This window comes from Vicia villosa, linkage group LG7 (assembly GCF_029867415.1).
Source record: "Vicia villosa cultivar HV-30 ecotype Madison, WI linkage group LG7, Vvil1.0, whole genome shotgun sequence".
Taxonomy (NCBI): domain Eukaryota; kingdom Viridiplantae; phylum Streptophyta; class Magnoliopsida; order Fabales; family Fabaceae; genus Vicia; species Vicia villosa.
In genome coordinates, this window is record NC_081186.1 from 83,221,876 (window position 1) to 83,231,393 (window position 9,518).

At 31.4% G+C, this 9,518-nt stretch overlaps 1 long non-coding RNA gene across 1 annotated transcript; it reads left to right on the top strand.

Moving 5' to 3' along the window:
- Nucleotides 1-3,473: 3,473 nt before the first annotated feature.
- Nucleotides 3,474-7,032, top strand: LOC131617625 (uncharacterized). The gene is made up of 6 exons (XR_009288637.1): nucleotides 3,474-3,900; nucleotides 4,034-4,105; nucleotides 4,193-4,793; nucleotides 4,873-5,058; nucleotides 5,997-6,104; nucleotides 6,247-7,032. It is a non-coding gene; the product is annotated as an uncharacterized LOC131617625 (long non-coding RNA).
- Nucleotides 7,033-9,518: the final 2,486 nt, after the last annotated feature.

The window sequence follows — 9,518 nt, forward strand, 5'->3', positions numbered from 1 at the left end:
TTATTTTGTAATTTAGTTAATTAGTTTATTAACTTTTGTAATGTGTTCTATAGGTTTGGGCAACTTTTGGCAAGATGGAATGAAAAGAAATGGTGAAAACAAGCTTGCAATGAGGTTGGAGAGCTAGAAGAAGAAGTTTTGCTCAAGAAGGTCCGCTCAACGGAGCTCTAGCGGACCAGGGCAGAAAGTTTTCATCAACAAGTCCGCTCAGCGGAGTCCAAGCGGACATGGGCAGAGGCGAATAGCAAAGATGGTTCCGCTCATCGGACCCCCTCGGCTGAGTGGACCTTGAAGACAAAGTGGATATTTTAGCTAGTCCGCTTAGCGGACCTGTCCCGCTCAGCGGACCTACTTTTCCAAATTTTGTTCTTAGCCACATAAATTTGATAATTAAGGGTAATTAGGATAACTTTATCATAAGGAAACTTAAGGAAAAAAGCTAGGGCAAGAGAAGAAGGAAAAAAACCATTTTTCATAAGTGAAAATCAAGATTTCCAAACATCTTTCTTCAACCTTCTTGAGTTTGATGTCACTAAATCTTGGTTTGTTGCTTGTTGTTGAAGCTTCCATGGCTATGGAGAGCTAAGTTTCATCTTGTGTCAAGATTAGAGGTAGTTAGTTTGTAAATATGTATTTTCTTTGATCTATTATGTATGAACTTGGTTAATGATTAATATATGGTGAATATCTTGTTGTTTATGTTTCATTTGTTGTTTTGGATCACTATTGAGAGATATGTTTCAAAGCTAGACCTAAAAGATATTCATCTATCAATAAACAAACTCTAGAGATAGATTTGTGAGTTGATAATCACATGTATCAAGCTTTTAAGATTATCACGTTGATTGTCGGCATGAGAGATCATCTGACGGTTAATATGATAATAATCACGATATTGCTTTAGAGATAAACGGTATCGAGAGGATACGTGGTTGTATTAATCATTAATAGGTTCATATATATATGATCATTAGAGTACATATGAAGCAAACTAACGAACACTAATCTTGACACAGTTTTCTCAAATCGTTTTCAAATCCTAATTTATTGTCTTTACTTACTTTGCATGTTATTTACATTTCATGTCACCAAAGTGTCACCCAACACTTAACTCAAAATACACTAAGCTGTAGAACGGCGATAATATCGCATCAATCCCTGAGGAGACGATAGAAAAATACTTATCCTATACTTTCTAACAAATATTGATATGAAGTAGTAAATAAATGTAGTAGAATTATGGTTAAGAAATGTATGTAAAATTTATACATATTATGTAGTCTCCCCACGTCAAAAATGTATATTTTAATAAAAAAAATTAATTGTGTCAATAGTTGAATTCTACCCGTTTATAAAAATACTTTTAATTTATTTTCATTTATAAAAATAATTGTATTAATAATTTAATATGTATAATTTTGTTCGTTATAAATGGCTTGAACCTGTGTGCCCATTTGTAAAAAGAGTAGAAATTTTTCCGTTTCCAATGTTTTACGGTCTCTTGTCATGTTAAAGTAAAATAAATAAATTTTCTACATTAAATATATTAATTAATAATTTTTTTTTTGACAAATACTACTTTGATTAATTCAACATTTTGGGGTTAATATAAAGCAATAAGAAGAATTTGATGTACATGCACTTAGAGCAATATTAAACGTAACTCATGTATCTCGGCATAAAATTATTTTGCACTTATCTAATAAGCTAAGTTTTGGTTACAACGTTTGATAGTTTTTATTAGACATTTAGACTATATTAATAAAGTCTTGTATATATTCTTAGTCATTCCGAAGACCCATTAAGAACTACACGTGATAAAGTTTAAACATAAAAAATCTTGATTCCTATAACTCATCATACATTGTTTAGATCAAGAGAAATCGTTGCATGTACACGACTTTAAATCTATTTTTTAGGCACAACCAATGAGAAGAGAGTAATTTTTTAATTTATTTTTATTTTTATTTTGTTTTTAATTGGATTCATGGGGTGGTTGAGATTATGACGGAGAGAGAAAATTCTTGATTTATTTTTTTAATTAATTAAAATTTTGTGATTAGTTGTGTGTAAAACAATTTCTTATATTCGTGTCCACCTAAATTTTTTTCCTAAATCAATTGAAAGGTCTTTCACTACAAGAAATCCTGAGAATTGCCAGGGGAATTAGCCAGGGGTTAAGCCCCACGCAAATAAATGACGTTGCTTGGGGTTAAGCCCCTCGCAAAACACAATTTAAAAAAAAAACAAAATTCGCATACCTAGGGGAGACCCCTCGCAAATAGAAGAAGAGGGAAATTTTGATTTTGAAAATCTGCATTGCGAGGGGATACCCCAAGTAAAATAAAGTGGCGCCAAAAAGAAAATTTATTCGTCAGCTAGTGCAACATTTAGCGAGGGGTCATCCCCAAGGAAAAAAAGTACAGATTTTAGCGAGGGGTAGCCCCTCGGAAAAAAGACAGTATTGTCTCATCAACTGGCGCAAGCAGACTGCGCGTGCAGTCTCTATTTCCAAGGTTCATTTTGCGAGGGGTCCCCCACGCCTCGTTTGACCGTTTTATTTCTGAGGGGCTGCCCCTCGCTGATTTCTGACCCTCATGTGCACGCATTGACTGCTTCTTCTGTTTCCGAATGTTGCACCCATTTCAAACCCATATATCTACATATTTATCTTCTTCTTCCTTTAACAAAAATCCCCATTCCTCTCAACTCCTCACATCCCCATTCATCTCAACTCCTCACAATCTCATTCATCTCAACCAACAACATTATAATTTTAAGGTAAAAATTCTCCTCTACTTCCTCTAAGTAATATTATACATTCTTTTTTATTTAATATATAATCTAATTTGGTTTTTTTATACAACAATTGATTTATAGAAGAAAAAATCTTGGAAGAAAACTCTGATATTTTGAAGGGAATCTTCAGCCTACAAGTTATCTTCAATTAAGGTACACATATAAAATTTTTGAAATTTTTTTATATGTGTTTATGATGGAAGTGTATATATATCTACAATATAAGAAAGTTAGATGCTCTGGAAAAGACCTAAATGCCCCTTTGCTTTGTTAGAGAGCCACGTGGCTACCTCTTTTGCATTTCTTTGCTTCTTGCTTCTTGCTTTTGCTGTCTACTACCAACACTAGGGTTGCTTCTATTTTGAAAAAAATCACGTTCTCTCTCTTCCTCTTCCTCTTTCTTTTGTCTCTCTTTCTCTGAATATGTTCTCTTCTGATTTCTGTGCAGATGAATATGATGTTGATGGAGACGGTGAACACGTTGCTGATGATATCGTGATGTTGATGGTTTGTTTGCTCAACCTATGGAATTTGTGGTCGGAGTTGAATCGTATACGACGAAGAAGATGCCGATTCTCCTCAGATTTTAGAGGTTTGGTTTTTACTTTATTGTTTTACATTCATTTCAAAATCTTCATATCCTTCAGAATTGTACCCTTTTCAAATCTGTAACCGTTCAATCGCAGCAATCCATAGCAATTCGTTTTACCGAACCTTTTCAGATCCCCTTTTCATATCATCACTACTATCCATACCATTGGTAAGATTTTGTTACTATGCTTTTATTGAATGTGTCTGATTGTATGGTTATTGTGATGTGCGTTAGATATGCGGTGTTCAGTTTCATGGTGGTCGATCTGTGGTGGTGGTAAGATTCGGAATGAATTCTGTCTAAATTTTTCAGTTTAGGTTTTGTTATTAACTTACCCTCCATTAAACCCTAATTTTAGGTTGATTTAATAATGTTTTGTATAAGTAAATGATATTTGTTCTGCATTGACGGGGTCTATTTAGAGGAACGCTTCATCAGTATTGTAAATGCACATGTTGCCAAATTTCAAGAACCGTGAGTCTGCAGCCAGTTCCAGAGAAAGCAAACAGGTAGTTTATTTTCTTTGAATCTTGGAATTTGGGTCTCGGTGTTTTGTTGTTTTTGAGAAGAAACTTGATTCAAGTTAATATTTTTCTTCAGTTTTAGGGTTTTAGTTAATTTGATGGGTGGTGTAATTTACAGGCTTATACTAATGAGCTTGAGAGAGTTGTCAAGCAATTGGAGACATAAAATAAGTTGTTAATAGAAGAAGAGGTAATTTTTCTTCAGTTTTATGCCAATGTTCATTTGCACTGCTTTTTAGCTGTGAGTCTTATTATTGTTGAATTTGTTTTTCTGCAGCTGAAAGAGTTGGTCCATCCAATTATGGAGCAGATACAAAATTGGAGGCATTGGATATCGAATTCAATATAAACATCTGAAATAAGGGATTGGAATTTTGCTGAATGGCCTATTTGGAACACTAACTGGTTCAACGGTTTCTGTGTATTTGCTATTCTACTTACTATCATTCATAGTTTTCATTTTTATGTGTGACTGAAATTTATTCTTTTAGTATCATGACAGAGAGAATGTAGGACTTCTAGGAAGCAACCGTGTCGGAAGTCGAAGAGTCATTCAAGTTTCTGTTGGCTTTATGATTTTCTTCTCAATGTTAGGTGAGTATCAATCAAACTATAATGATATGTTGACTAATGTGTAAATCAATTTCAGTCTCAACATAATCTGCTTATCTCTTTCAAGTAAATTTGGAGCTTTATTTGTATCAATACCGTTCCCTATATTTGCTACTATATACTGCATTTTATTTGGTCCCTTGGGTAAGCACAAATAAACCTTTGGTTTTTCTTAGTCATCAATAAGCTTTTACCACTCTATTTGTTTTTGTGCATATCTATGGAGTTATTACAATGGCAGAATATGGTGAAGCGCGACCATTGCTGTAAGTTCACTATTGTTAATTCTAAAAGTACGATTTATTGCAAAAGTTTGTTTACTAATTTTATTGGTATTTTTTATAGGAACTTAGATATATTAGGAAAATAGCTATGGAAACAAGTGAACTTCGATATATCAGGACAGCTGCTAGCAGCTTATGGCTATGGGGATCCAGAATTTAAGTCATGAATTTACACCTACCAGAGCGACGTGTACAGTTTTGGAGTTGATAGGTTAGAACGTTTGACAGGCCGTCCGTCCAATGACAGGTGAGACTAATTTGATACATATCACCTGCTCCTTGAACTAAACTCACATAATTGATCTAAATCTTAGAGTCTGAGTTTTGGAATCCGAGAGAGCATTCCAACGCGTTGCGGCTGTGCAGAAAACAATACTGTATGTCATTGATTTTTTCCAGGAAGAGTTGGTAAGAAGCGGTTGTAAGAAGCTATAACTACATTAACTTTTTTCAGTGTCCGGTGTTTGTGTCTCGAAATGTCCATATGTCTGTTACAATCTGTGCTTCATAGGCAGTTAGTTATATGTCTTATTAATCTTTCTATCATTTTATTTCTCTCGGTTATAATCCATCATGTTTCTCAATTATAATGTCATGATTCTAATGGACATAAGCATAGATGTCTTACTGGAGCAATTCACAATTATACAATGCAATTGAAATTAGTATGAGATTCTTATGCTTCATCTAATTAAAACTGTAAGTGAGCTTATGATGATACTATAGTGAATTACATAAATTCCAATGAACCATTCCATACTGCATATTACCATATTTATAGAACTTATATATTATAATGTACTTACAGTAAGATGCATCCATCTTATAATGTAAAGGAAGCCTATATGTTCCCTCAAGCTTGTTGCAATTTGAAGGAGGATGAAATAATAGCTTATCAAGCTAATCAGGGAAGCATTACAGAATAAAACTTTGGTCTGCACCATCTGTTATATATAGAGGAATGTATTGAACTCGAGCCAATATTTATAACATTGACATACATTTCTTTCTGCTTCAGATTTTCTATTTACATTCTAAAGCATGTTTTTTCATTTATGATATGTCCTTTACAAATCTTCTTTCTTCTGAATCAATTAAACACAACCACATGGTATGTATTGAAAAAGATGTAGATATTAAATATTAACATTCTGTATGAATCGTTTGTTTGTTGGTTCTCTTCAGTTCGGTGATGCGGTAAAACTTTGTCCCGTCGTGGATGCTTCATACTGTCAAAGAACTCAAGATAAAGAAGCGGAGCAAGAATGCTTCCAAGAAACCGCCAAAAAAGAAGTTAAGTTTCAGGTTATTTTTACCTATAACAATGGTTTAAAAACTGCATTGAACTGTCCAGATCAACCTATTGAACAAAGACCGACCAGTTTGAAGTTTAGTTTGATCTTATATGTCTTATGAAACTTTTCTTACATTGCAGGTGTTGTATTTGAAGACTGTAGTATCGTTATTAGTGCTTGTGTTAATACTAAAGTCAAATGTGAAATCTCAGAGGAAGAATTTGTATGTAAGTTGAGTTGTTAAAACAATGACTCACAACAGTGTAAATTAACAAATTTGATCAGTTATAATGTAATATCACAACTTTTATATTAAAAAAATGTACATCTAATATTAGAAGATTGAAAACTACCACGATAGTGATGACTCAGACAGTGATGAGGAATTGACTGTAACACCTCAAGTTATACTTACAAGGGAGACAGTTTACAAGGTGAATTTGTCTGATAAACATTGAAGTTGAATTAACATTGTTATTCTTTTAATCTTTAGCTAAATTAGCTTTTATATAATCATATATCTCTTTTTAAATTCAAACAGAATGATATATATAAGTTGATATGAGTGATATTGGCATTGATTATCAAAGGATATATTTAAGAATTTTGAAGAGGTTAGGGTTGAGGGGTCCATAATGGAGTGGAAAGGTTGACCATGTTATTATTAATATTTTGCTTCAAATACTACAATTTTATTGACCCTGCTCGAATAATCATACATGTTTGTGTGTTTAATGGTTAATGCAGTTAATTTTAAGGGAATCAAAGTATCCTGTTATGTCGAGGTGAGTGTTAGGCTTTTCCTATTGTTTGTATGGATGAGAATACTGTAAGCATTAGCTAATTTTTTCTGTCACTTCAAGAATTTTATATTAAATTACTCCATAGCATGCTTATAGTTGTATCATTAATCTTTGTGGATTTTCGGGAAATAAAATTGTTGAATCCAGAGGGGTAGCTGCTTGAGCATTACACTTATCCAGGGGAGTGGAAAAACCAAGTGGGAGAGTCACGTATATAGTTGTTCTTGAAGGTCTGTGCAGATTTAGTGTCCAGGAACTAAGCACAAGAGGAACATACCATACTGCCAAATTCTCTTCCCTTGAGATGACTATGACCGGTAACTGTTCATTTTCGTTTGCAATGCATGTTTGTGTGTAGGAAATATTTTATACTGACTGGCTGCTTGGCATGTTACTTTCAAACACTGTTCTGTTTGTTCTTTTGGGATGTAAGTATTCTGAAATAGAGTTTTTCTTTTACTATGAATGCATAGATCATCAAAGCTTAAGCATAGTTAACAATTAGCAAATACTCTAACATGTTATTACGTGAGAGAAGCTAATACTCACTCCATTTCAGATTAAATGTCGCATTTGTGTTGTGCGTGGCTCTAAAGGAAATGATTAGTTTGATTGATTTTAATGGTAAAATTAATATCATTTACTAGAATACTTTTATTAATATTAGTTTGTGGTGTACTTAAGTGGAGTGAAATTAAATAAATAAGATTATATTAGTGGGAAAAAAATAAATGTTGCATCGGTATTCTAAAGTGACAAAAAAGTAGTACAATTGTAATACTTTTTATAAGACGGAGAGAGTATGTTTTATTCTAATCTGAAAAAAGTTTAAGATTTATATGCTGCAACCATTTTCCTATTTACAACATGTGTTTAAGATCAGATTCAATGAAAGCATGTACCATTTCTCAATCACATGCCTTCTAAGTGTCAACATATGCTTCATACTGCCTATTTGTCTTTGAAGATGTTGAGTTGCTTCCATTTTTCTAATCTAGAGATGGAATAGGTGGAGCATGACCCGAATTTCATAATGTTATCACGCCAATTAAAAGCAACTGCCGTGGAGCTTATATCTGTTCTGGTTACACAACGTGAAGAACGCCGCTTTGAAGGCTTTGAGCAATTTGCAACACATATAATTTGAGACTTATAGGAATAAGTGAGCTACTTGATCTCTAGAATACTTAGCTGATTTTACTTTGTAAAATGACCATAACTCTATTTTTCTACTACTTGAGACCAGTAACTTAATTTATAAGTGGTATCTACTAGAACCTTTGATACAAGTAAAATAAAAACCATGTGAGTAAAGTAAATTTATTGATAATAATAAAAGAACATGGAAGAGAACAAAAATAGTGACAAGCAAAGTACATAGTAATAATATTTAACATTAATAGTTACATCTCACTATTTTTCATTTACACTTTTTATCAATCCTTAATAAAGGCTATGAGTATATATTTAAGGCATTTCAATACATTTTATATCAAGTAAATATTTATCACTTTTTATCACCACAATACGTTTTTTTATTTATTTTAACCAACCAAATATTTGTAAATATTTATAGTTATAAGTGATATTTGTTATTAAGTGATATTTGTTATTAAATTATATAGTAACTTATTTAGTAATTGTATTTAAATAACTTATATAATAATTAAAATTGAAAACTATTCATCTAAGAAGTTTTCACGGGACACTATCACCACAATACCTGTTTTAATTTAATCAACAAAATATTATAAATATTTTTTTTAACAAAATATTATAAATATTTATAATTAGCATAAACTCACTATTTTCACAAGACAACATCACCACAATATCTTTTTTATTTAAATAACAAAATATTATAAATATTTATAATCATTAGTGATATTTGTAAATATTTATAATTATTAGTCATATTTGTAAATATTTATATTTAATAGACATATTAAATTTATCATGTTGGCGATTTGATAAATATTTCTTTTTAAATATTTTAAGTTATAAGTGATTTTATAATAACAATTGTATATCACCAACAACCTAGCCTTGTCGAATTATCTAATATACGAATGATAGGACCGTCTCAATTTAACCTCATCTCAATTATTATTTTTTCACGGGTACCAGACATATTTATATACATTCAATTATTATTTTTTAACGGGTACCCGACATTTTTCTATTAAAAAAATATACATCTGAAACAAATGCGCGTCCCATACCAGAACCCGTGCGGACGCACGGGTTTGTTACTAGTATATATATATATATATATATATATATATATATATATATATATATATATATATATATATATATATATATATATATATATATATATATATATATATATATATATATATATATATATATATATATATATATATCAAGTAGGAAGAATGTTTAAATAAGAGATAAGAGGATTCAATGGTAATCATTGGATTAATCAAGAGAGAGAATTAAATTATTTATTAAAATAATAATATAATTATTATTTCTCTCTCTTGATTAATCCAATGGTTAGCATTAAATCCTCTTATCTCTTATTTAAAAACCCTCCTACTTGATACATTCCATATATATATATATATATATATATATATATATAT